General features: G+C 41.0%; 1 protein-coding gene across 2 annotated transcripts in view; it reads left to right on the forward strand.

Annotated features, from left to right (window-relative positions):
- Positions 1-21,894, forward strand: part of LOC309871347 (uncharacterized protein) — a 244,129-nt gene extending 222,235 nt beyond the window's left edge. The window contains exon 2 of one of the 2 annotated variants that reach the window (XR_014315223.1): positions 21,880-21,894. The gene's annotated coding sequence lies outside the window, so the exon portion shown is untranslated. Of the gene's footprint in view, positions 1-21,835 lie in introns of both variants that reach the window. The other variant, XR_014315224.1, reaches the window with a different exon arrangement.
- The last annotated feature ends 545 nt before the right edge of the window (positions 21,895-22,439 follow it).

A 22,439-nucleotide genomic window follows, 5' to 3' on the forward strand; every position in this document is an offset into this window, starting at 1 on the left:
AGGCTTAGGGGTGCCTCTGTGCTTTCAGAATGTTGAGTCTGATGTGTCAACTGCCACAACAGTCGTGGCAACTCAGGAAGGGAGCCAGGTGCAGGAGGTAAGAGGAGGAGTGCAGCTTTAGGCAATCTGAGTTGAGGTGTCTGTTGGACGTGCAGGTGTAGGTTCTGGTTGGACAGTCAAAATGTAGGAATGGGTGCTTGGGGGAAGAGAGATGCAATCATGCTGTTGCCAAGGGATATATTCCTTGTAGAGAGAGTGACAGTTAAGGATTTAGGGTAATTCCTTCTTTTCTTGGGCAGATAAAGGGGAAGAATAAAGGAGTAGTGGATGGAAGGGGAGGGACGTGGCTTTGATGCCAGGAAGGCATTTTTGCACAGATGTCTAGAGAAGAGAGATTTCAAGGAATGAAATGTCAGCAATGTTCGATGATGTGAAAAGTTGCAAAGCACCTTGATTAGAGGGTGGGGGTAGATCGAGGAGGTTGTCACTGAGTACTGAAAGAAAATGGGAGGTGAGTAGTGGAGTCCTAAGCCAGACAGAGAGATCGAGTGACTGGGCGTGAGCCCATGGAGGTCACACACAAGAATAGCCTTTTAGAAAGTTTGATGGTAAAGACACAGACGATCATAACTCCAGACACAGCTTGGACAAGGGTGGGTTTTACAGGCTGTGTTTACCTATTTGCAGGTTGACTGAAGGGAGATGACAGATGGTGCATGCTGCTGGATGTTGTGGGTTGAGATGGGATCAGGTATACAGAAAAGCACACAGAGAGGAGTGTATGGCTGCCCTGACTGCTTCTGTAGAACACAAGGCCAACATTAGGCATGGAGGGAATGGAACGTGGCTCAAGGAGATGTGCAGTCTCAGATACAGACCACATGGCTCAGAGTCTTACAGGGCTCTCCTTGCCTCTGCGTGGCCCTTCTCACAGGGTTTAAGTTTTGAAGAGTCCTTTTGTTTCTCTGGGTTTGGGGTGTGACTGGAGAGACATAGCAGAGAGCAAGGGCTGAGGAAAGACCAAGAGGGCAGGAACTCACAGAGGGGAGTCTACTACCCTCTCTGCCTTTTCTGGTATGGGCTCTCTCCTGATCTGGATGGACGGATGACCTGCCATTACTTCTTTTAAAAATGCATTTGGCTTTACCCTGCCAGAAAGCAACACATGTTTATTGAAGAATAGTGGGAAACCCCAGAGAAACTGAAGGAAGAAAATAAGCACTCAGCTGAAGACAACCATTCAAAAGTTCTGGCACCTTTTCCTCCCAACTTTCACTGAAGTTGAACAGATAAATGTATATATATGAAGTGATTTCTGGGAAAGACCAAAAAAAAAAAAAAAAAAGATACCGACAACAAGAAAACAAAAAAGAGAACAAAGCAGAAGAAAACGGTGTTCATTTTCTTCCTGAGGCTGCCCTTCCTCGATACTGCTACTTGGTTTTACTACCTGCTTTTCTCCCTGGGCTTTCTTGACAAAACATGGTTCCACTACTTTTACCTTCTTCAAAGTGTTTGACAGAGTCGTTTGCTTTCAACATGGAGTTTGAGCAAAATGGACTATTGTTTTAAAATATTTTATCATGTGTGCTGTAATATCTCATCCTGGACATGATGCAAATGCTATGATAAAAAGAAGAGATGCTTTTAAAGTGATCACCAGAGTTGTGAAATTCATTGGCATGATCCTTCTTTTTTTTTAAAAAAGATTTTATTTATTTATTTGACAGACAGAGATCACAAGTAGGCAGAGAGGCAGGCTCCCTGCAGAGCAGAAAGCCCGATGCGGGGCTCGATCCCAGGACCCTGGGATCATGACCTGAGCTGAGGGCAGAGGCTTAACCCACTGAGCCACCCAGGCTCCCCGACATGATCCTTCTTTTGAGGGTCATAATTCGTTTAATTTTTTTTCTGCTCCAGTTTAACCTTCGCAGTCTTCAGTTGTTATGTGCATTAGACACAGTATTAGCAGTAGTGGCAGTAAAAATACTCCTGTCACCCTTTACAGGTACCATTTTACTAGCATCTCCTTACCACTGTAGCAGCTTTAAACCCTGTTTCCACCCTGTTCATTCCTTTAAATGCCTTTTCCTTAAAACCTTTTCTTAGTTTTTGGTGTTCTATAGCTTTACCACAAAATGTTTAATTGAAGATTTCTCATCTTGCTTGGTATCTGTGCATTTCCTGTATTTCTGGATTTATCATTTCTGTAATATCCTCAGCTGTTTTCTTCTGAAATTTTGACTCTGTCCTTCTGCTGTACATCCCAGGATTCTTATTTAAACCTCCCGTCTGTTGTTCGTGTCTCTCAAGCTGGCGTTCATCCTCTTCTCCTGCCTCCTTGTGTTGCATTCTGGGGAATGTCTTCACTTCTTGGTGCAGTGTTGTGAAGTCCTTCATTCGGGGCTCATCGACTGCCCCACTATTCTGGTGTGTTTTCTGTTGTGTTTTACGTCTCAGTGATTTTTGGTCCCTGTTTAACTTCCTTCAGTTCCATGTTCACACTTGGCCTGTTGCTTTTGATAGGCTCTTGATCCTTCTTCATTTTTAAACCTCTTTTGTGTTCTTAAACAATTAACATGTAATATTTTCTATTCTGTATCTGATCATTCCAGTGTCTAAGGTCTTCATTTTCCCTCAGTCTTCTGTCTCTCACAGTGGCCTCATTTCTTGCATGCTCTGTGAAGGGATTTTGAGACCAGATTTATTGGAACATAGATGTAATCTCTTTTAATTCTGTTTTTTGGTGTTTTTTTTTTTTGTTTGTTTGTTTGTTTGTCTGTCTGTGTTTTCCTGGAGGGTTTGTCTTTCCTTTGCCAGGAGACTGGGAGTGTTCTTGGTTGGGATCACTTTGGTTCCATTTGAGGGTCCTGGTTTATTAAGAAAATCTCAGGTTCAGTTCCCCCAACTTACCGTGTGGTGGGAACGGGGTCTGGAGGGCACAGGCCTGTAGAGATCCTGCAGTGAAAATGGCATTTGTTCTCTGGCACCCTGATTTGTTTCTCTTGAGCTTGTTGCTTACAGATCAGGTTTTGGCTCACTTGTTTCTGCCACCTCCCTCTTCCTGCTTCCTTTCCTACCATTTTCTAAGTCCTTTGCTAGTTTTCCGATGTCTTCTAAAGCCCAGAAATGTTTTGTGAATTCCATTTGCCATCACTAATTGCAAGTCTCATCCTGCAGCAGGAAGGCCAGAGCCAGACACTGTAATGCTCTGCCTCCCACAGAGGAGATTTTAATACCCTCTCCTCGTGTTCAGAAATTCTAGATTGGAGATGGAGTTATGGATACATTACCATCTACAGAGGATTAGTTGCCTATATAATAGAACAAGTATGCATTATTCTAATCTTCCTAAAACTTCCATTTTGCATAATAAATATGAATGAATAAGGAACCCGCATTACTTTAGTTTATGCAGATGTTCTCTTTCTGTCTCTGGCTTTAGATGGTAGGTTGTCATTTGTATGGTTCATTCTGAAAATTGGGTAACTTCATTCTTATTTTCTACATGTTGGTGCCATATAAAGTGATGATTTATGGAGATTCAGAGGTAAATATTTATCAACATCTAAATAATTGGGGAAGGCTTCCTTTACAAAAGGTAGAATTATTAAGACCTGTTTAATCACAGAAGGGATATCCTGTAAAGCTAGCCCATAAATAAAAAGTGGATCAGAAGAAAGCAGAGAGAGGAGAGAATTTGGAAGGAGCACGTGGAGGGACACCTACTGCCTATCCCTGTAAGTCAGGGGCAATCCGGAAGGGAAACCTTGTTAAAGGAGGCAGTAGTGTTTAGATGTAATGAGCTACTGGAAACCTCACAGTGTTCTGGTGAAGCAAGTGGTGTGCAATCAAGTCCGCAGCCCAGTTGAAGTTGTGGCTTCAGGCAGCAAGCGAGCAGGCCTTTCTGTCTGCCTTTATCTCCAGTGGGAGCGACTTGTCCTCCTTGAAGTCAGCCTCCAGACATCTTTTCCTGTCGCTACACATCTGTGCATCACTGAGAATTTCTGCGGTTGCTGCTTCATGGAGATGTTTGTCAGTTTTGGGTTTTGTTTGTTTTGTTTTGTTTTTTACCGAGGTTCACTTGCTAACTTTTCTCTTCTCTTAAAAAAATATATATATTTAATCTAGGGGTGCCTGGGTGGCTCAGTGGGTTAAAGCCTCTGCCTTCGGCTCGGCTTGAAGGCATGATCCCAGGGTCCTGGGATTGAGCCCCACATCAGGCTCTCTGTTCAGCAGGGAGCCTGCTTCCCTTCCTCTCTCTCTGCCTGCCTCTCTGCCTATTTGTGATCTCTGTCTGCCAAATAAAAAAATAAAATCTTTAAAAAATATATGTGTTTAACCTAGGGGCACCTGGGTGGCTAAGTGGGTGGGTTAAGCCTGTCTCTTCAGCTCAGGTTATGATCTCAGGGTCCTGGGATTGAGTCCTGCATCATCAGGGAGCCCTCTTCCTCCTCCTCCTCTCTCTCTCTCTCTCTCTCTCTCTCTCTCTGCCTCTCTGCCTACTTGTGATCTCTCTCTGTCAAATAAATAATTAAATAAATCTTTTAAAAATATATATATAATCTCTTCCAGGAAGAGATTATGCTGAGTGAAAAAAGTCAAGCAGAGAGAGTCAATTATCATATGGTTTCACTTATTTGTGGAGCATTACAAATAGCATGGTGGACAAGGGGAGATGGAGAGAAGGGAGTTGAGGGAAACTGGAAGGGGAGGTGAACCATGACAGACTATGGACTCTGAAAAATAATCTGAGGGTTTTGAAGGCGTAGGGGGTGGGAGGTTGGGGGAACCAGGTGGTGGGTATTAGAGAGGGCACGGATTGCATGGAGCACTGGGTGTGGTGCAAAAACAACGAATACTGTTACACTGAAAAAATATATATATATTTCATCTCTTATTACCATGTATTTTAAATGGTAGTGGGGATGATGGTGTGGGACCCCATGAAGTGAATTTACACTGCCATCTTGACCACAATATAAGTGTCGTACACAGCCGTCCTGTGTCCCCTTTCGTTCTGAAATGGATTCTCTCTTCCCAGCTGTTATCAATAGAAGACAGGGGTCTTTGTTCTTGTAGGTGACTTGTCCAAGATCGCACAACTTTCGAGGTTTAACCTTTGGTCTGATTGTAGGACCCATTTTCTTTAACTCAGTGCCATGCAACCTACCATGTAGGACTCTCAATACTCTCCTGCTTTTGAAGCTGTAATCCACAGGCCACGTCTACCAGTGCATATCTATTTTTGTCTAGTTCACTCATTTATTGCACACATTTACTGGATGCCAGCTATGTGTTTCAGGCACCTTTCTAGGTGCTGGAGATATGGCGGTGGGCAAGTCAAACACAACCCCCTGCCCTCATTGAGCATGTTCCATTTCCTACTACTGGAAGCATCCACCAGGAACAATGGACTTATGCCAGAAGTCCAGCAATGATATGAGTTCCAGAAATTTCTGAATGGTTCTTTGTGGAAGTGATGATTTGGCGGCAGCCCTCAAGGTAGCTACCTGCACAGGCAAAAAAAAAAAAAAAAAAAAAAAAAAAAAAAAAAAAAAAAAAAAAGGAGGGCTGGTGTAGAAATGCCTGATGAATGTGCTTCAAGGTCAAATAACTGAGCCAGGTCTTTAAGGTCTTATTTAGCTCTGAGATTTTTCAAGAACTTTCCATGATACATAAGCATATTATAGAAAAAACCCTATTCAAAGCACACTGTAAATTTGGAGGACGATTGTCTTTGCATTATTTTTGTGATTAAATGACAGTTGATGATACAGGCACTGTTGTAAGTCACATCCCTGTGCAAACACTTTGTGGTAAATTCTTTTATCATCCTTATTTTTCAGAGGTAGAGACTGATGCAAAGGGAGAAGTTTGGTGGTTCTCCACTGGCCACAGCTAAGCAAGCAAAAAGCAAAAAGCAGAGCCTGCATTGGAACCAGGCACTGTGGCTCCAGACCCCAACTCTTCACCCTTGGGCTTCTTGCAGCACGCCTGATTTCTTGTCACTAAGAACTTGGTGCAGGAGTTTAACGGTACCTTTAACTTCTAGTTTTTCTTTCTCAGAACTGAATCTGCATTGCAGTGCATCTCTGCATAAACATGTGTTTAATTTTGTCACCTTTAATTTTGTTTTTAGGTAAGATCTGAAGGAGTCAATCTGTTTCTTCTGTGGCTTCAAGCACTTCAGACAAACTTTGCAGAAGAGCAGGTGCTGATTTTTGCTTGCCTCGTGCCTGGTTTCCCAGCGATCATGTCATCCAGAGGGACCTGCATGGTGGAGACACTCATCAGTCCTAGCCCTGGTGTGGCGGATGGTGAGGAACATTTTAGCCAGCCTTACAGGTTGAAATGACTCTGGAAGTTCTCTTGAGGGATTCCTCAGCTTGTCATGATCCTGAATAGAACCCTTTATTTCGTAGATGGGTTTGGAGGAGGAATTATCCCCTGCTCTTGTTCACAGTAATGTCTTACAGACATTAGAATAGAAAGAATCCGAGCCTTTTTTATATGCAATGAGGACGGGAGACATTTACTGAAGTGGTGGAAACAGGAATGGAAGGGAGGACTCAGATGTTGGAAACAGCAGGAAGTGGAGACACATCATGTATCTGGAGTGTTTTCTTGGCTGTGAATGAAATTTAAATCTGCCATCCAAAACTACTGTTTATTGTCCTCAGCATGATTGTTTCACGAGTGGACATTCATCTGCTCACCCAGCCCTGTATTTTCATGCCGCATTCATGGAAAGACAGTAGCTGCTTCCTGGGAAAGTCATGGCAACCATCTGTGTCCCATGAGTTTTTAAGAAACTTGCCAGTTAGGGCCAATGATTGATTAATGCACATCACTTTATTGCCCAAAGACAGGTATTTGATCCTTAGGCTGACCGAAGCAGAATTTGGCAGAGAGAAGAATAGTTTAGAGGGAGAGGTGGCTTCATGGGACTTTGTACCGTATTTCCAACCCCTTGATGCTCGCTGGCCTGGAGTGTCGCGTGAGCAGGTTCCAAAGGAGGGGCCGATGTATTTTAATGAAGGCCATTTTTTAAAAACCCTTTGAACGTTGGTGAAAGAACTCCTTTTTTTCCCCCACTCTGGAGCAAAGATATATCCACAAGAATCACTCCACTCTTGCCGGCCATATCAGGGGAAAGGATCGCTGAGGACCAAACATGCTTTTTCCTTCAAGTACTATTGAACTGTATGGTTATTCAGGTAAAATCAAAATCTTGGATAATTCAGGAATGGTCTTTCTCTTGATAGGAAAGAGGAAACATTGCTTATTTTCTCCCAGCTCATCCATATTTTGTATGTTTGCTTGTTTGTTTGTTTGTTTTTTGAGTTGACTCTTTATGATATTTCACTAGAACTTGAATATGTGCTATATCACATCAGCAAAGACCTGGCATACATAATATTTTGTGTGAGAGTGTATGTCAAGCAAACATTTCAGTTCTCCCATCTGCTTTCATATTACCATATTCACACAGAACACTTCACTTCTAACACTGTGGCTGAGGCCGTGGATTTTTCCCTCACCAGGCAACTCTGCAACACCAGCTGGGTGTCCTGTAGTTTTACTCAGCTTTGACACTGTCTGCCTTGATATGGCATCTGATCCCACAGGTTAAGGGCTCAGTCCCGTGAGACTGTTCCATCACATTCAGGTGCCAGTCATAAGTAGGAGGGGCCCAGGTTACCCACAACTTCTCTACAACTTGGCTACAAATCAGAGGTTCCTTCAACTCCTCCTCCGGTTCAACTGAGTGGCTCGCAGAACTCTGGGAAACATTTGTTTTCATTTGCAATTTATGAAAGATATGATAAAGGATACAGATGAACAGTCAGATGCAGAGACACAAAGGGCACAGTCTTGGAGGGTCCCAAGCACAGGAATGTCTATTCCTGTGGAGCTGGGTTTTATCCCCCTCCTGGTACCTGGATATGTTTACTTACCTGGAAGTTTCCTGAAACCCCTGCTATGAGGATTTTTTTTAAAGATTTTATTTATTTATCAAAGAGAGAGAGGGGGAGAGAGCGAGCACAGGCAGACAGAATGGCAGGCAGAGGCAGAGGGAGAAGCAGGCTCCCTGCTGAGCAAGGAGCCCGAAGTGGGACTAGATCCCAGGATGCTGGGATCATGACCTGAGCCGAAGGCAGCTGCTTAACCAACTGAGCCACCCAGGCGTCTCTGCTATGAGGATTTTTATGGAGGCTTCCTTACATAGATGTGCTCTGCTTTTAGCCCCCTCCCCTCTCTGGGGGAATGTAGGGGTTGGGGTGGGGGTGCCGAAGATTCTAAATTCTAATCATGGTGTGGTCTTCCTGGTGATGTGTCCCCACTGAGGAGCCATCTTGGAGCCCACCCAGAGTTGTGTTATTAGAACAAAATATTAAACTCAAATGGATGGAAGACCTCAATGTAAGATAGGAATTCTTGCCAGTTTTCTTAAGGTGATTCTTTCTCTCTGCTATCCCTCAAGATTCTGTCCTTGCCTCCCTTCCTGACTGCACTGTCCTATTGGGCAATCTTGCCTATTGGGCAGGTGGAATGGACCAGTAGGGTCAAAATGCACAGCTTCTAGAAGGCAAAGGGATACTCCAGTCTGCTCTCAGGACTTTGGAGTCTTTGTGTTTTTGGTGCTGGTGAAAGGAAATGAGAGAGGAGAGCAGACAAGAAAGAATGCTAAGTCATTAGAGAGAACTGGTAGGATAAAATACAGGCATGATGAGTAGAATGAGTTTAAAAACATGATACCATTGGGTGATTTTTTTAATACTCAGTAAGAATATTTTTAACAAAGTGAACCATTTAGTTTTGAAATATTCATTCTTAGCATAATTTGAGTTTTAAGATAGGATTACATTACATGATTGTCACCATTATTTGTCACCATGACTTTTTTTAAATTTTGGATAGGAATTTTAATAAGATAGCATTTTATTTCAGTAGACATTTAAGTTAAAATTTAAATGTATATATGTTCTTTCCCACATATTATCCAAAGGCTACAAATTAGAGTGGAAGAATAAGGAGAATCAAGGTACTTGTTTTAAAGTTCCTTTTACACTGTTTTGAAAATATTGTCTTCCTCATTTATTTCCATCATTTACCATGTGAGCAAAATCTACAAACTTGTACTTGGTAAGTACTGATTGGGCTGGGTATAGAGGATGTCCACAGGGAAGCTGCCATTCTCTTTCAAAGTGACCTTTGTTTATTTTTAAGCAAAATAGTCACTTTATTCTTATATTTAATGGTAACTTTATGGTAAGAGGTTTAAAGTTTCCTAATAAATGATTTTACCTATTTGTACAAATTATTTATTTGACCCTCAGGAAGACTGTGGCTCCTAAAATAATTCAACATGTGTCATGATTCTTCTTGGTATAATTATATTTAAAATTAAGTTTTAAAATTTTAATTTTTAATTGAAACTGTTTATTGAAGGCAGTGTTTATTTTCTCATGCAAAGATGTTGAAATAAACATTCTTGTTGAAGTCTTCTCTTAACGGTGTTGAGGTATGGTGACCCCAGACCCCAGACCTTGCCCAGTGGTGAGGCAGACCATCCCAGGCCATGCAACTGCCCAGAGTAGCCCTTCCTTATATCCTGGATCTTTCACCCACTACGTGCTACTTACAGCTTCTTATGGAGGGGCCAATATTTGGGCAACTGTGCAACCTAAGGGCAGTAAGCTCCAGAAAGGAAGGAAACATGAGGGAATTTCTAGTTTCACTGCTCAGGGTTTTTGGGTTTTTGTTTGTTTGTTTGTTTGTTTGTTTTCCCCTATGAAAAATGAAGGTTCACAGGACATAAGTATCCCTTTGATTGGTGCTGGGGTGGGGAAGCAAATTTTCTTCTCCCTATTATTGGAAAGCAGGCAAAATTAGTTAAAGTGAATAATCAGAAACAATTTGGGAGGGAAAGAGATCACAACAGGCATTAATCCATGTGGTGAATGTGGACTACTAATTCAGTTGTCTTTGGGTGTTTACTTACATACACACAAATGTGCATGCTTGGATCAGGGGAAAGCAGCAAAAACTTGATGCCTTTTGAAATATGTAGAAGTACTAACCTTTAGAGGTACTGGGCTGTGTATTTGTTAGCTATCTGTATATGGGTATTTTTTTCAGAACTTGATTCTGATTTGATAAAAACTCTATATTCACTGTGGAAAACATAGTATACTTTAATATATTGAAATTAAAGTTCTTTATTGAGAACTTGTCTGCCTCATGCAAGTGCCTCCAGGTATATAAAAGGTGGGAGGTCGGGGTACCAGGTGGTGGGTAATATAGAGGGCATGGATTGCATGGAGCACTGGGTGTGGTACAAAAACAATGAATACTGTTATGCTGAAAATAAAAAAAAAAGAAAGTAAGAGAGATGGACATACAGCAAGTAGTAGCTCAAGTCCAATACCATGTAGCTTTTTGTATTGATTATGAAATTTAAAGGAGAAAGGGACTTTTTTTAAATTATTCTATTTCTTTTCAGTGTTCCAGAATTCATTGTTTATGCACCACACCCAGTGCTTCATGCAATATGTGCCCTCCATAATACCCATCACCAGGCTCACCCAACCCCCTACCTGCCTCCCTTCTAAAGCCCTCAGTTTGCTTCTCAGAGTCCACAGTCTTTCATGGTTTGTCTCCCCCACCAATTTCCCTCAACTCACTTCTCCCCTCAATCTCCCAATGTCCTCTGTGTTATTCCTTATGCTCCAGAAGTAAGAAACCATATGATAATTGACTCTGCTTCACTTATTTCACTCAGCATAATCTCTTCCAGTCCAGTTCATGTTGATACAAAAGTTGGGTATTCATTCTTTCTGATGGAGGCATAATAATCCATATTGTATATGGACCACATCTTTATCCATTCATCCATTGAAGGGCATCTTGGTTATTTCCACACTTTAGTGACTTTGGCCATTGCTGCTATGAACATTGGTGTACAGATGGCCCTTCTTTTCACTACATCTGTATCTTCTTGGTATATACCGAGTGCAGTTGCAGGGTCATAGGGCAGCTCCATTTTAATTTTTTTGAGGAATTTCCACACTGTTTCCCAATGTGGCTGCACCAAGAAAGGGACTTGTTATTAATTCTGTGGAGCTGGTCAAGTCTGATACTCAAAGATAAATTCTTTCAGACATAAAGTTGTTTATACTGATTCTATTCTTCAGATTCATCTACAAGGAAAAGGCTATAAAACTAAAGTCCCATGGATTTGATTAGGGTAGTATTGGGTGTTAAAGTACCTAAAATGATAAAGAATGTCTGTACATTCTTCTAGATTTGTTTCAGTCCTAAAATATTAAATTAGTTATAATGTATGTGAAAATATCCTTACTATTAGAATTGCTTATCCTTTCTCAAATTTTCTAGTGGCTTAGTACTTAGTAGTTCCACCGCTGTATGCCATAGCTATAATAAGCAAGCAGTAACAGGAGTCACCATCCCACCTTTGTCAGGTCACAAGGCAGAATCAGAAACAAGTCTACCAAAAAATGTCATCCCTAATAATTTCCAGTACTTTAATTTTAAAGTTTTAGTTGATATTCATCCAATCAAATATATAGCTGAGATATATGTTTGTGAGAAATTGAACTGTTTAGGGTGGTGGCTTACACTCACTCCCCTAATCATGTATTCTGTTTCCTTCCAGACATCCCCCATTTGAGACCAGCGCCAGTGTATGTACATTACTACAACTCAAGACAATGAAAACATTTATAGTATAAAAATTCCATACATGGCAATTCACATTGTTTTTATTAAATGGATTATAAATTTCTTTTTGGAAAAAAAGTATCTAGCTATAATCCAAAACACTCAAAATCGAGTTGCTGTACTGCCCCAAATCATACAGGTATGTCATTCATCTTTTTCTTATATTTTACATAGGTAAAAGTACACTAACACATACCAAAGTAATTGACTCATAGGGGTTTTGGTTCCTAAAGGATGCTGGTTCTAGGTATTATGTTTGTGGATGGGCTCTCTCTCTGTTGCTGAGGTGTCAGAGGGACTTCTGAGATAGCACTTGCCATGCTCTGCTGACATTGCCATGACAAGGTGATCTTGGGGGCCAGGGAGATGTTTGAGAACATGGTGTTGTGTGCAGTCTCCTGGACCCTCTCATTTTCCCTCCTTTGCTCAAGAGCCAGTGACATCAGAGCATAAGACCAGGGGCCTGTGTTGCCTTCACCCATCCCCAGCACCAGGCAGGCCCTCAAGAATCATGTAGGTGGGCTGTGGGAAGGACCTATTCGACTGCCAAGTGCCTCTTGGCATCTCAGAGGGAGCAGTGGAAGAGCATCTCAGGATTTTGAGGTGCCATGATGGAATGCCTGGAAGAAAAGGCAGACTCTCTTTCGAAGGCTTTCAGTGAAGACCTCTTTCTGTGTGGGGCCCATGGTATACCTTCCCTCTCTTGTGGTCCTTGGTCATAGAGAAATGGGCTTTCCCAGCAGGTTGAGCTTCTTAGAGACTTTGCTGTGTAAGGAAGGACAACTTGGGGAGGTTTGAGAGGGGCTGCTTCATGGCAGGGGCCTGCTTTTATGCACAAAGCATGGTCCCCTTAGAGCAGCTTCGCTGATGCCCCAGAGTTCCCAAAAGTGTGACTAGGCCTGAGCTGCAAGAGTTCACACACCTGAGTGGCAGGTAGCATCTTGGTGGAGGAGCACCAAACTGAGGTCCAGAGCACATGTCCTCATTGATTAAGAACTGACTACAGAGCTAGACAAACTTATTGTCAAGAAGTCTGAGGGGGATACAGTTACAGTAAAGAGCAGCAAAATACTTACTGAAGATTTTGAAAGGGAGCTTTGGGGTGCGTGGATGGCTCAGTTGGTTAAATGTCTGCCAGAGATCAAACCCTGTGGTGGGGGGTGAGGGGTCCCTACTAAGTGAGGAGTCTGCTTCTCCCTCTCCCTTTCCCTCTGCCACTCTCCCTGTCTGTGCTCACTTTCTCTCTGTCTCTCTGTGTCAAATAAATTTTATAATCTTTTAAAACATAAAAATACAAGAAAGATTTGAAACTTAAATTCACTAGTTGTAACATGTAATAGGAACCCTGTAAACAGTAATGATCACTGCTGAGAACAAAATTGATTTTTTAAAGATTTTATTTATTTGGCAGAGAGAGATCCCAAGTAGGCAGAAAGGCAAGCAGAGAGAGAGGAGGAAGCAGGCTCCCCACTGAGCAGTGAGCCCAATGCAGGACACGATCCCAGGACCCTGAGATCATGACCTGAGCTGAAGGCAGTGGCTTAACCCACTGAGCCACCCAGGTGCCCCACAAAATTGATTTTCCAAAGGAATATCCCAGAACACTGAGGAAAATTTCAAAGAGATGGAAATGAGAAACGAATAAGTAAGATCTGAGGTCAGGTCCAAATCTACCTTGCAAGTACCCTGAGGACAAAAGGAGAAAATAACAGAAGTTATAACTGAACTAATGCAGCATTTACTTGAGCTGAAAAACAGTCATGCCTTCAGTTCATAAAGCCTTCAAGTCCCAGGGAGAATTAGCTGAACAGACTCAAACCAAAACAGACGTAAACCTATTTGACTTTCAGGGACTAAGAAAAAATTGTCAGAGTTCCAAACAGAAACCACCAGTTCCTTCTAGAAAATGAGACAGAGTATCATTGAATATTGACTTTAAGCTCTATCCCTCAGAGCTGAAAGAACTCTCTTTCTTAGAATCTTGCTTCCTATCAAATATGTAAGCAGATGTCAGATTGATTAACCTTGTAAATTGGTTTAAGTTCTAACTCTACAAACAAAATGATAAAGAACTTGGAGACAATCTAGGGGCATGTAAAAATTTGGGAAGTGGTAGACTACCTTAGGTAGAGATAAGACCCACAGGCCATAGAAGAAATGACATGCCACTTTATTTTAAAAATTTGAAAAAGATTTGTATATTAAAAAAGAGTAAAGCTGCATGTGGGCAACAGGCTGTGAAAAGCATCTGTAACATCAGCTGTTCACGGAGTTCATGTCTCTGACGTGCCTACAAATTGAGAAGAAGACAAACAGTCCGATTGAAAAACAGACCAAATGAGAGGAAGGAGAAGTTCATGGAAAAGGAAACAGAAATGACCCCGATTTTATAGTGAGCCAGGGAACACCATTAGTTCTGGACCATGTTGAGACACCTTTATTCACTCACCCTGTAGACAAAAACTAAAAATCATCAGGTAGACAAAAATTTGCATGAAATCATATATAAGAAACTCAGCCCCACTCTTTGATAAATTTTACAGTCTATTTTGTGTGATTGTTAAGTCAATTCAAAACAATCTGTTTAGAGACTCTGACTGTTCCCTACTTGGTTACAAATTTTCAGGGAACCATCACCGTATTTATTGAGAATAATTTCCTCATTCTTGAAAAATACATTTGAGTGATGAAAAATAGCAAGAATAACGGTATAGCCACAAATTCAAGGTTCTAGTTTTCCCCCCGCCCTTAGTGGGAAAGGAAACTTTTCACACATGTGAGTCATCTACTTTTATTATCTGGATTTCTTAGTTTCCGTAAAGTCTGACCTCCTGAATCAGTTTGGATGGTTGTCTCATCCTAACTCAAACTGTATTAAAGATTAAAAAAAAAAAAAACAAAAAAAAAAAACAAAAAAAAACCTTCAATCTCATGAAGAAGCAGCTCATGGCAGTGCTTGCAGAGAATGTGTTTTATTCACACTATCTCCATGATTTTCTCCATTTTTCCCTACTCTGCCCTTTCCCTCTGGCCAGTTTGTCTTCCACCCCCTGCTGACTGTGTGATGGCTGCCCGCAGTGGGGGCACTGCTTTTCTTGTTCACATTCAGAGACAACCCAGATATTTCTGTAAAGCCCTTCCCGTTTGTGTGTGGGGGACAACCTAGGTTACTGTCTCTCATAGAACAGTAACAAGGCACTGACTGTCGTGCAGCTGGCTGTGTGAATGGCCCAGGAGGAACATGACTGGCTTCCATGACAGACCCCTTCCCTGTAGTGTGGATGGGGCCAGCTTCCTGTGAGTCACCTGGGCTGCAGTGGAGGAGGCACACAGTGCACTGGGGTTCAGGGAGGGGGAGGGAGGAAGGATGCTGGCAGTCAACTCTCCAGATCCAGTACTACCACACCCTGAAGATAGTCCTACCTAGCAATGGTCCCTGCCATGGTACAGACTCAATATGTCTCAGTGAGTTCTTCTAGTAGTTTTTAGTGCCACTGTAGCAAATGACAAATTCTCAGTGGCTTGAAACAACACAAATTGATTATCTTGCAGTTCTGGAGGTCAGAAGTTCAAAAATCAGTCTCAGTGTGGTAAAATCGGGGTGTTAGCAGCCTGTGTTCCTTCTGGAGGCTCTAGAGGAGAATCCACTTTCTTGCCTTGTCCTGCTTCTAAAGCTGCCTGCATTCCCTGACTTGTGGCTCTTCATTGCACCACCTTTTATCCCTCTGTTTCCAACTTCACATTGCCTTCTGATTCTGATCCTCCTGTCTCCTTATGGATCCTCATGATTACATTGGGACCAGGATAATCTTAATTTAATCCACCACCTTAATTTAATCATGCTTGCTAAATCCCATTTGCCAGGTAAGGTAAAGTACTCAGAGCTTCTTGGGCTCAGGATATGGTCATCTTTGGGGCAGTCGCTATTCAGCTGGTCAGTTGCCTCCTGTGCTCCCTTTTATGCCTCACACCTCATCTCACATGTGTCTGCTGTGTTTCTCTCTTCATCTGCATTGCAAATGAGAAATGCAGCAATTTAAACCATTGAATATTAGATTTTGGAGATAGTTGCAGGAATAAGAGCACATATAATTTTATTTGTGTTCTAAAAGTTTTTGTTTGGAATTTTAAATTTTATCTAATTGTCCCTAGGTAAATTAAATATGATTCAATCAGTTGATCTGAAAAATCTTTTCAAAGAGTATACCGCTGTTGTAAAGACCCTTCAAAACAGTATTTTGAGTGCTGTTTCCAAATGAAGTTTACACTTTCACCCCTATCACTGTATTAAAGGTCATGTTGGAGGGTTTTGTGTGTGTGTGCTTTTTTCCAAAGTGAACTTGCTTCTCTATCTAAAACGAATACCTCTAACAGTATTTTTCACCAGGGAGGAGAGGAATTAGTGTATCTTCTAGACTAAGTTTTCTTTCCACGTGAAGAATCTGTTAGGACTAATATTCATGGGAGAAGGAAAAGACAGTAGCTCTTACACCCCATATACTATGTTGACAACAACAGTATAAGCCTGACCAAAGCTGTACATCTTGGTGCATCATTTCAGCTGAAACGTGTTCAGTGAAGTATGATTTATTCCTTAGTAATTCATTTTTGTGTGAGATAAAAGTACATCAACAGAAATTAGGGAAAGCAGAGTGGTAATTTTAAAATTTCATCATTGACTGTTTTTTTTTTACCAGTTCTATAAGCACATTAATTGATATTAAAACCCATAAAAGCTCATTTGGAAATGAAAAAGAAAGTTTGAGGTGGTATTGATTTTTTAATGATATTTGTATTTATTTGTATGATTACGCTTAGTTACACTTTGATTGAGTCCGAATGTGCCCTTCAACAATAATCCATGGGCTCTGGGTTTCCTGAAGTTGTATATCATGGGGTGAACAGTTAGAAAAAGTGAATCCCACCAATTGACAACCCTATGGGGGTTTATATATTACACAAACACATTTGTTTGTTGACTGCCACTCCAGTAATTTCTGTGTCCTAGAGCTCCACCCACGTGGTGCAGGCTGCCCCCATCTGTGCTGGAGAATCATGACGGGGCATTCAGTGGCCTTAGGTATCCCCAGAGAGCTGCAGTTGCATCCTCTCATTTCCCACCTAGTTTGTGGGCATCCCCCTTTAACTTGACCCTGACAGTGGACAGGTCTCAGTATGAGCTGTCTGTGGGAAGAAACAAGATGTTGGGGGGGCAGCGGTAGTTGTTGATGAGAAGTTTTAAGTGTCAGGTTGTATCTTGCAATTTTCTGAACCCTGGCAGTGCAGGCCTGGGCCAACCTGGTATGTCTGTTTCACCAACCAAATCTTCCTCATGTGCCCAAGAAGTGAAACCATATTTGCATTTGCCACCAGAATCAACTAATACTAAATAATAGTTGAGAATTCCAGCTTGATTATAGTGAGTGGAAAATGGACCTCTCTCTGGTTAATTCTTACATATGATTTTACTGTTCATCTTCATAAAAGGGATAAGAAATGAGGAAACGTGGATTATCAGTTTGTTTTCACTCTCATCACTCACTGCAGTTATAATTTTCAAAATACCAAGATGTTTTTCAAAAGTAGTTGTTTTTTTTGTTTTTTTGTTTTTGTTTTGTTTTGTTTTGTTTTGTTTTTGTGGAGGGAGTAGGGACTAAGACTAAGGAAAGCATTGTTCTATCAAGAGAAGTCATTTTCAATTTATGGTATGATGGGAAATCCATCTCATATGTCCTATTTGGATAACAGAGCTCACTTTTAATTTTTTTAAACTTCCTTTGATTTTTTAATTGAATTATAGCTGACCCACAATGTTGCATTCGTTTCAGATATAAAACAACAAGATTTGACAAGTCTGTATGTTATGCTGTGCTCGCCGTACTGTACCACCAACCATATTCCCTATGCTGTGCCTTTCGTCCTGCAACTTATTAATTTTTTAACTGGAAGCCTGTTATCTCCCACTGTATTTCACGCATTTTGCCTGTCCACCCGCTGCCTCCTCTTTGGAAACGATCAATTTGTTCTCTGTAGTTATGGGTCTCTTTCTGTTTTTCTGTGTGTTCAGAGAACTTTTTAAGATAACTTGGTGCCTTTAAACATATTCCTTGATTTACATTATTTTGGATACGTATTTGCCATGTTACCCAATTAGTTATGTAATGACTTCAAAATTTGGGGGCTTAAAACAACCCTTTTGTCATATTACATATGTTTTGGGGGTCAGAAATTAGGGCAGGATCTCATGGGGCAATTTTTATGCTTAATATGGCATTAACTGAGGTCAGTGGGTGGTGGCCTTCAGCAGGCGGCTGCTTGGTCTAGAGGATTCAGGATGACTTTATGCACATGCCTGTCACTTTGATGGGTACAGTTGGGAGATGAGGCTCAGATGGCCCTCCACTTCCGTGCAGTCTTTGTAACAAGGTTGTTGGACTTATTTCCTGTCCACTCAGAGCTCCAATAACAAATGTTCCACGAGAGGGGTTCCTTTTGGACTTGGGCCTGAAACTGACATGTTTATTTCACTGTTTAACACAGTCACATAGCCCATGTGAATCAAAGGGAATGGGGAGTCATAGGATTTGTGATCATTTTTTAACGTGCTACATAGGTTCATATGTGCATTTTTTCCCATTTCTCTGACCTGTGGGAAAATGGAAGTTATTGATCAAAGAGTCACAGGTTATCAAGCTGTATGAGAGACTTCAGACTTAATCCAACCTCCATACTTTATAGATTAAAGAATATATATGTAGGTGCACATGTACATCTCCATATCAGTTATTATATATACACTTGTATATCACTAAAAATGGTATCTGTGGATTAGCCAATTCTTCTATCTTCATAGGAATGAAAAGACTCGTCATTCCCCGGCAAATCTGAAGAAAGAAGCCAGAGCAAGAGTAAGGGAGAAAGAGAGTGAGAGGAGCATCTGATGGGATAGGATTTCTTACAAAAGGACTCCTGAAGTGACCAGAGAAAACAGACCAACAGAAAAGGGCAGACTTTGACCAAGCGGTGCTCAACGACGTGAATATCCACATGGAACAGAAGAGGTTTTAACGCTATTCCCTACTGATGTAGCCTACATACTAAAGAGGACATCAGAAGTTTTCTGGAAGATACCATAGAAAACCATTTTGAGGACCTGGGGGCGGTGGCAGAGATGAGTGGAACAGAACACCAAAAACAGGAAGCACAAGAAAGCTTGGGTGCCGCTTCCAGATGGCGACGAGAGAAGAATTAGGCACGAACCAGTCAGCTGGAAAAGACTGGGAGCAGGGGACAACAGTGGAAAAGGACGGCTGCCAAGAGCAACTCCACAGTCTCACTTTTATTGGATAGAAAACAATAGCGAATAGAAGGATTGAGGAAGGTCAAATGTTAATCCCATCTTGCTGACAAGCAAGAAGGAGGATAAAGTTTATAGTTAAACAAGCACATTGAAGAAACCTGGGTGGCTCAGTTGGTTGGACGACTGCCTTCGGCTCAGGTCATGATCCTGGAATTGCAGGATCGAATCCCACATCGGGCTCCCAGCTCCATGGGGAGTCTGCTTCTCCCTCTGACCTTCTCGCTCATGCTCTCTCTCACTGTCTCTCTCTCTCTCTCTCAAATAAATAAATAAATAAATAAATAAATCTTTAAAAAAAAAAAAAAGAAAGAACTCTTCTAACTAACAACAGGCACTTCTGGGAAGAGAAAGGCTCTATGGCGGATAAGGGAGGCAGGCGGTTTTCATTCCACCCTGAGCTAACCTGTCGTTCCCGGGTGCTCCTCTTTCCTGAAGCAGGCAGCATTCCGCCCTGGGCCGGCCGGGCTTCCAGCCAGCCAAGCTTCTGTGAGGGGGCTGCATTCCGCCATGAGCAAACGAGGTATCCCCCGCTGCCCAGCTTCTGTGAAGGGGCGGTGTTCCGCCCTGAGCAAGCTGGGCATCCCCAACTATAAGTGCTACCATTTTACTTAAAACTGTGAAATTTGGTCAGATTTAAATTTCAATTTATGTTAAAACATTCTGTAAACTGTGTTAAACTTTGACATTTGTTCCCTCTGTTCAGTGAATAACACTATATCATATTCTGAAAAATACGCTAATTTTCATTTTGAAAAATATCCCTTTTTCCTCTTATGGTAATTATTAATATGAATTAATAGTAGAATTTGATATGGTTCCATATGCCCATAAATACTTTATTGTATATTATCAAATTTAATAATGAATATAATGTACTTTTTGGACAATTTTTAAAGACCAGTCTACTCTTAAAACAAAAAAATGGAGACGCACTTCTTTAGTTTACACAAATTTCATTTTATTATATATAACCACAGATAAATTTCAACAAATCATAATTTATTAAAATTATGTCTACTTAAAAATCTCATAGAAGAGTAAAACCATCAAAAATAATAATAAACACACACAACACACACACATCACCCATGTATTGGCAAATTACAATTGCTGTAACAATACATTAGGCATTCCACTGTTAAGGGCTATCAAAATTTCCATCAGTGACAAAAAGATTTGTATCCAAATGGACTGATTTTCCAGAATCCAAGAAAAAGTCTCCTAGGGTTTATTTAAAGATAAATATTTGAACAAATACTTCTTAAATTTAGGAAATTCAGAACATACAATTAAAGAATATTTGCAGTGCAGACTATATTCAATCCTTCCTTCAAAATGTGCCTTTGAGTACATAATTCTGTTTTCTCTATCTTAATTGAGCTGTCCTCCAAGGAAGTTTTCTAAAATGTGTGTCTCTCAGGGCGCCTGGGTGGCTCAGTGGTTAAGCCGCTGCCTTCGGCTCAGGTCATGATCTCAGGGTCCTGGGATCGAGTCCTGCATCGGGCTCTCTGCTTAGCAGGGAGCCTGCTTCCGTCTCTCTCTCTCTGCCTGCCTCTCTGTCTAATGTGATCTATCTCTGTCAAATAAATAAATAAAATCTTTAAAAAAAAATGTGTGTCTCTGTGTGATAAATGTTCTAAGACCTAACATGCTTCATTGTATTTTTACTGTGCTCTCAAATTTAATCAATAATTTGGCTTGATGTATAATATCTAGTTTCAAATATCTTTTCCATCTATACAAACACCCAGCTGTCTCCTTTATATGCTATTACTATTGAGAATTCTGCTGTCAGTATTATTCTTGTACATTTTAGGTGATCTGTTCTTCTCTTGGGCATCATTTATGCTCTTCTCTGTTTTTGATATTCTTTTTTTTTTTTTTAAAGATTTTATTTATTTATTTGACAGAGAGAAATCACAAGTAGTCAGAGAGGCAGGCAGAGAGAGAGAGAGAGGGAAGCAGGCTCCCCGCTGAGCAGAGAGCCCGACGCGGGACTCGATCCCAGGACCCTGAGATCATGACCTGAGCCGAAGGCAGCAGCTTAACCCACTGAGCCACCCAGGCGCCCCTGTTTTTGATATTCTTAAAACTCACCATAATGTATATGAGTGGTTTTGTGTGTGTGTGTGTGTGGTTTTTGTTTTGTTTTGTTTCTGATTTCTCATGTTTGGCATCATTTTAAGTCTGGTATCTTTTATCTTTCTTTAATTCTCCAAAATTTATCTCAGTACTTATTTAAATATTTTCTTTATTTTTTTTTCTCTTCTGCTGCATTTGGGCAGAAGTCATTAATTTGTTTGTTTGTTTGTTTTTCCCAACTCATTTATTCATTTTAAAGCTATATTCATCTTAGTCTCCATTTATTGTATTCTTTATTTCAACAATTTTCACTTAATTTATATTCACGGTATAGTATCTTTTCTTTGTATATGTATATCATTATTTTATCATATACTTTTAAGCTATTTTTAAAAATATTTTACTTATTTATTTGACAGAGATCACAAGTAGGCAGAGAGGCGGGCAGAGAGAGAGGAAGGGAAGCAGGCTACCTGCTGAGCAGAAAGCCCGATGTGGGGCTTGATCCCAGGACCCTGAGATCATGACCTGAACCGAAGGCAGCGGCTTAACCCACTGAGCCACCCAGGCGCCCCTTTTAAGCTATTTTTTAAAAGTACAGTCATTCCTTTTTTTTTTTTAAGATTTTCTTTATTTATTTGACAGAGAGAGATCACAAGTAGATGGAGGGCAGGCAGAGAGAGAGAGAGAAAGAGAGAGAGAGGTAAGCTGACTCCCTGCTGAGTAGAGAGCCTGATGCAGGACTTGATCCCAGGACCCTGAGATCATGACCTGAGCTGAAGGCAGTGGCTTAATCCACTGCGCCACCTAGGCGCCCCTAAGCTATTTTTTTAATTCCTGTTCTAATAACACTTGGATTGCCATATAAAGTTAACCGCATCATCTTTTTTAGGTAAGTAATTGTACTTTTTATATGCATAGTTATTTTAGTCAATGAGTTCAGCTCCTCTTCGGATCATCAAATCTCTGTAAAGTCTGGGTATGCTAGGATTTTCTAAGCAACAATAAAATACATTGAAACCTGGTAGCTTAATTATAATAATGTTTTCTTTCTCAATCATTCACAATAGTATTACATTCTGAGTAGCTTCCTTCTATTTTGCAGCTATAGTGTTTGGAAAAACTTGAATTGTGATATCACTGTGATAATGTGAATTAGTCAGGGTTTTTCAGAGAATCGGGAAGAGAAAAAAGGGAAGATATTCTCCAGGGCCAACTCTAGAAGTGACTATTAAAACATCTGTCCAAA

The sequence above is a fragment of the Mustela nivalis genome (assembly GCF_964662115.1).
Source record: "Mustela nivalis genome assembly, chromosome: 8".
NCBI lineage: Eukaryota > Metazoa > Chordata > Mammalia > Carnivora > Mustelidae > Mustela > Mustela nivalis.